General features: G+C 36.7%; 1 long non-coding RNA gene across 1 annotated transcript; it reads right to left on the bottom strand.

Annotated features, from left to right (window-relative positions):
• Positions 1–1,215: 1,215 nt before the first annotated feature.
• On the bottom strand, positions 1,216–5,431 carry LOC138133305 (uncharacterized). The gene is made up of 2 exons (XR_011160317.1): positions 5,107–5,431; positions 1,216–5,014 (listed from the first exon to the last, which is right to left on the bottom strand). It is a non-coding gene; the product is annotated as an uncharacterized lncRNA (long non-coding RNA).
• Between the last annotated feature and the right edge of the window lie 653 nt (positions 5,432–6,084).

Consider the following 6,084-nt stretch of genomic DNA (forward strand, 5'->3'; position numbering starts at 1 on the left):
GTTTTTGTAAACAAAGTTTGGGTCCAGAAAAATTTACCCCTAATTTCGTTGTAAATTCCGTTCTAGGCGGAATCGTTATTTGAGGGACGGTTTCCGCTAAGAGAGATTGGTTTACGACGGGTGTTTCTTGGAACATCTGGTTCATGGGGAATGAAAAGGTTTCGTCCTGTATCGTTATTTGTAGAGCCGGTATTGCAAAATTTATGACGCCTTTATGTTTTTCCAAAAAATCTTTACCTAAAATGCCATCTCCGGGGATGGGAAAGTTTGAATCGACAATGTGAATTGCATGGCCAATTGACACCTTATTAGAAAGCTGGAAATTCCCAAAACATACGCCTAAAGATGTTACGATTTCTGTGCCAATACCTTTGATTTTAATTTTTTTTTCAATGGACACTTGTGCGTCATCATCGGCGGAATTAATTTTTAAAAGTGAGATATCCGATCCCGTATCAAGTAGTAGTGTTGCAATTTTAGAGTTTGGAATGTTGAGCGGAAGTTTGACAAAACATGAGTTTTTATTTGTCAAAACAAATACTTGCTTTTCAAATGAATTTATTGGGAAGCAGTCCTGAGTTCGCGGACCGAGATTTGACTGCCTGAACTCGATCCGTTCTCGTTTCCCGACGTCTCTTGCGAATTTTGGACATCATTGTTAATGTTTTTTCGACTGTTGTTATATATTCTTTTCCTACAGAATTCAATCTCATGTCCTACGCGTTTACAGTATCTACAAAATAATTCTGTACCGGAATTGGTTTGTGTTTGATTACTAGCTTTCGACCAATTATTTTGACCACGGTTTTGATTTGAGAAGTTGTGATTATTTGCATTATAATTATGATGATTACCGCAATTTTGGTTTTGTGAGGTTTGATTCGGTGCATTGCTGTAGTTATTGTAACGACACTGGCTGGTGATATGGTTTGATCGACCGCATTTTTTACAATTTTGATTTGAATTATTTTCCCGACTTCTACTGTTAATGGCAACATTCCTTTCTTCGTCGCAAGCCGGCTCGATTGCTGTAGGCAAGTCATCGAAACGAGACGCTTTAATTATAAGTTTAATCGAATCATGTAAACCAGCGGTCGGCAACCTTTTAGCAGGCAAGGGCCACATAGTGACAAAAAGGAATAAAGGCGGGCCGCACTTGTTCATACTTTTGTTAATAGGTATGTACCTATATCGATGATATTAAAAAGGCAAAAACACAAATATTTACTTTTACTTTATTCATCATCATTTTATATAAATTGTATTAATAAGTAGAAACAATGACAATAAGAAAATGAGAAAAAAACAGACAAATTAAGTGAAAACTTCGAAATAAATATGCTATATATGCGAGTCAAATCAAAATTTAATGCGATTTTTGAGGCTGTATTTGACTGGCTATTTGTGGAATGTTTGCTTTCATACCTGTCGTAGAAATTCGTAAAATGGCACTCAAATGCTCATTTGTGAGACGAGAACAATATTTATTCTTTCTGTAATTGAGGATTGAAAATGTTTGTTCGCATAAGTAAGTGCTGCCAAAAATTGTAATTAATTGCTGAGCAAACCTTTTCAATTCGTCAAAATTAGATAGCAAACTGCCATAAAATTTAACAAGATCATTGATTTCATAGAAGGAGTTTTTGAGAGTGTCATTAGATTGAAGATCAATCACATTCATTTGTAAATTACTCGGTACGTCGTCAATATCACATGAAAAAGGGTTTGCAAAAATCTTCAGTTTGCCAGAAACCTTCTCGAAGTCACAAAATCTGTCGTTGAACTGATTTTGTAGCTGCATTAAAATGCATTTCATTTTATCATTTTTCCAATGAAAATTCATTCCAACTTCTTCGACAGCTTTTTTACAATTCGGAAAATGGTCCAGTTTTTTTTCGTCAATATGTTTTATAAAGAGCTTGTTTTTCATTTGGAATGACTTTACATCTGTGTGCATATCAGAGACTAATTTGTTTTTTCCTTGGAGCTTCATGTTCAGCATATTTAACTCATGAGTTAAATCTGTCAAAAATCCAAGGTCTATTAACCATTGAGGATCTGTAAGTTCTGGAACAGATTTACCTTTTTCGATCAAAAAAGTGTTGATTTCTTTTCTGAGATCAAAAAATCTTTTCAGTACTGCACCTCTACTTAACCATCTCACTTCAGAATAATACAGGACATCTCGGTGATCTGCTTCCATATCCGACAGAAACTGTTGAAATTGGCGATGTGTCAGCCCATTTTTTCTGATGTAGTTTACTGTCGATATTACGATGTCCATTACTTCTTTCCATGCAAGAACTTTGCAGCATAACGCTTCTTGGTGGACAATACAATGGAAAAATAACGGCATATCGCAACCTATCTCTGCCAGTTTAGTTTTAATTCTACCCACCAGGCCCTTGTTTTGTCCACTCATGTTTCTGCCTCCATCAGTTGTAACGCTTACCAATTTTTCCCATGGTAATTGCATTGACACTAACGCTTGTTCTAAGTGGCGAAATAAATCTTCCCCTGTAGTCGTTCCTTTCAAACTGCATAACTGTAAAAGCTCCTCAAAAACATTAAAGTTCTCATCAATTCCGCGCACAAATATTAGTAGCTGCGCAGTATCTGAAACGTCATCACTAGGGCTCGGATTTTAGGCAATTAAAAAGTCGGAAATAGGTGCCTAAAATAGTCCCTTAAATTACTGCAAATAGTCCCTTAAGAACTGAAAATAAGCCACAATAGGTCCTTAAAATTGTGGTTAATTAAATTTAAAAATGGGTTTTTAAAGTTTTAAGTACACCCAACAAGATATTTACTAATTATTGGGTAATTGTTTACTTTAACTACTTCTGGGGAATTTTCGCCTTTTTTCTGGCTAGAGAGCCTCAGGGCGTCCTCCTAGATCGTGTCCTACCATTCAAACCTTGTGCAAATGCCTTTTTTTTCTCTCTTGTTGTGTGTCAAGGTCGTGTCAAGGTCGCGCCAAGTCTTAGTATAACTAAAGTGTAAGGAAAATTTTCATTTGTACAAGGTTTGACTGGTGGGAAACGATGTAGGAGGACGTCCTGAGGCTGTCTAGACAGAAAAAACGCGAAGTAGTTAAAGTGAACAATTACCAATTATTCTTTATTACGAGTAATTTAATTAATATATCTACCTACAAGTTTGTTAGTTATATACTCGTATTTACATGGCATACAATATATTGCTCTGAATTTTCTATTTTAAAACATTGTCTGTTATCCACCAAAGTGGACTTATATTTTGAGAAACTTCGTTTTTATAGTAGGGACCATTGTATAAACGTTAAAGTTTCTAACAATACCTAAGTGTCACAAACCATTAGACTGTGTATACCTGCACCCCTTCGAAGAGAGGCAAACAGATAAACTCTGAAATTTATGCCAGACCAGTCTAATGGTTCCTGGTACTTAGGTATTGTCGGAGTATTTACCGCTGACACCATGGTCCCAACCGTAAAAGCGAAAAAGTAATTCCTCTATTGTACTGCACTTTGTACATTTCAATAATTACATCTCCTTAAATTTCAAAATCATAAAGAATTGTAAATTTTATTGAGGTACCACTTTTACATTTTTAATACCGTAAACTTCCCAGAATTCGAATATTGAGAAAAAATCGCGAAAATGAAATTTATTTTTGGTCATTTTAGGCATGTTCAGGCAGTTATAAAGTAAAATAGGTATTTAAAGGGCATTTTAGGCCGAATAGGCAGAATCAAATATAGCTCTAATTACTCAAATTAAGCCAGAAATCATTTATAGACAAGTTTCATACACGTGCCTTAAAAAATAAAAATAGTCCATTTTGCCTAAAATCCGGGCCCTAGTCATCACTTTCATCGGTGGCTAAAGAGAACCATTCAAATATTCGTGCCTTTTCCTGAAGCGGTGCACACGAGTTCCCGTCAGCATAATATTTTATACCTGGCCTTGGACATAGGCCCTTTAATCCTGCACACGAATTCCCGTCAAGGCAAAAATGCACCACAAATTCTAGACTCGAATTCCCGTCAGAAAAAAATCTTGGTTATTGAAAGCACTGTTACGAAAGTAAGATTCAATGATGAATCTTCTATGCTCTGAAGTAAAAACCATTTTTGCGTTAAAATTTGGTTAATAGTGACAGTTGTTTGACGTTTATTAGCTGACTTAGCACAGATACGAAAAATCTGACACTGTCAAAATCACAGCCGCCCCTTATCTATGTACATATATAATTGTTGATCACAGGGTATTTGTAACTTTTTAAAATTTTAAACATTTTTTTTTTGGTCCACGTAATGGTAAACAACAATGGTACCTGGCAACGGCTAGAGGGGTAGGTAAGTAAGGGATTGAAGCGCTCTTTTACCCTTGACGGGAACTCGAGTTATGGATTATATCAGTTGATAATTACCTGACGGGAATTCTTGCATTACTTTATGACAAGAAATAAATCAGACGGGAATTCGAGTGCGCCCTCCTGAAGTTGCTCGCATAAATTATTGTCCAAATCTTCAGTACGTCGGGTGCAGGTTCTGGCAGATAGACAAATATCATCAAATTTTTTTTTTTGCTCTGGACACACCTCCTCAGCCATAACTAAAGCACATTGTTTTACTAGTTCGCTGTCAGTAAACGGTCGGCCAGACTTCGCAAGTATTTCTGCTACCCTCAAACTCGCACGTACACCCGACTCGTTACTTTGAACTTGAACCTTAAAAACATTTTGTTGGTTCTTTACTGACGATTTCAATGCGTTAATTTTATGTTTCCGTAAATCACCCACAAGAAATGCAAATTTTGTTTTATGCTTGCTATCGTAATGGCGTTTGAGATTATATTCTTTTTGAACAGCAATAGTTTTTTGGCATATTAAACATAGGGGTTTTCCCTTACAATCAATAAAAAAGTATAAATCTGTCCATGCATCGTTAAATACTCTATTTTCTTCTAATAACTTCCTTTTTTTTGAAGCCATCACTGAAAGTTATTAAGCCCACAACCGGGAGTAAACGCTGCAACAATAGAAGTATTATTGTATTGAATACACGCTATTTAATTTTGTGAACTCAAGTGTGTCAAATAAAAAAAGAACTCTCACACTTACCGAAATTCAAAACAAAATAGGTAGTTGTTGATTTCGTACGGCGCCGTGGATCCAATTATATATGTAACTATAACTCGTTTCACTCGATCAGCCGGCACAGTACACAGTACACGGGCGGCAATTGTCATCGCGCTGGACGTTTCTTTCGATTGCCGCCAAAACGGCGAGGCGAGGGCGGGGACGAGTCATCACGTTCGCGGATGTCACAGATTTCAATTTTGGCGCGCAATTAAAATAATTCCAAATAAAAAGACCTTTATTTACAAAACAATCGCGGGCCGCAAGGTGGAGGCTCGCGGGCCGCGGCTTGCCGACCGCTGATGTAAACCATCAACAAATGCCTTAAGAGCTGTTGCTCTATTCAAATTTTGAATCGTTTCTTTGGCGTTTTCACCTTGACTGGAAATGCAAACATCGTCTAGTTCACCTAATATTTTTTCGATTTTTGTCGCGAATGATCTTACATCGGTCTTGCCCTGACGATAAGTTAGCAGTTCCATTTGAATTTGAGCCATTGTTCGTCTTTCTCTATAATGATCTTTGAGTAGTGTTTTTAATTCCGCCCAATTGTTTATTGTTTTGTACTTAATTAAATTGTAAGCTTGGTCGCAAAGTTTAGTTTTTACAACACTTAAAAATGTAGTTTGTTCCGCATCAGTGATAGCAGTGTCAAAAACAATGTCGCAACATGTCAGGAATTTATGTAGCTGCTCTTTACTTCCCTTGAATTCGGGGATCATCTTTAACGCTATTTCGATACTAAAAGGCATTTTTGATTGTTCTGTTGCGTCACTGGTTTCGTATAATGATAATGAATTCGATGGAAGATTGGCCCGAAGCTCGACCTTACGTTTCTGAGCTCGAGTTTGCATATAATTTGCGTTAACTGACTAAATGACTAAAAATTAGGCACTAAGATTTTGCACTTATCGCTGTCGTGGTGGATTGCTGGACTGGACTGGATTATTTGACTTGATC

The sequence above is a fragment of the Tenebrio molitor genome, chromosome 6 (genome assembly GCF_963966145.1).
Source record: "Tenebrio molitor chromosome 6, icTenMoli1.1, whole genome shotgun sequence".
Classification (NCBI taxonomy): Eukaryota; Metazoa; Arthropoda; class Insecta; order Coleoptera; family Tenebrionidae; genus Tenebrio; species Tenebrio molitor.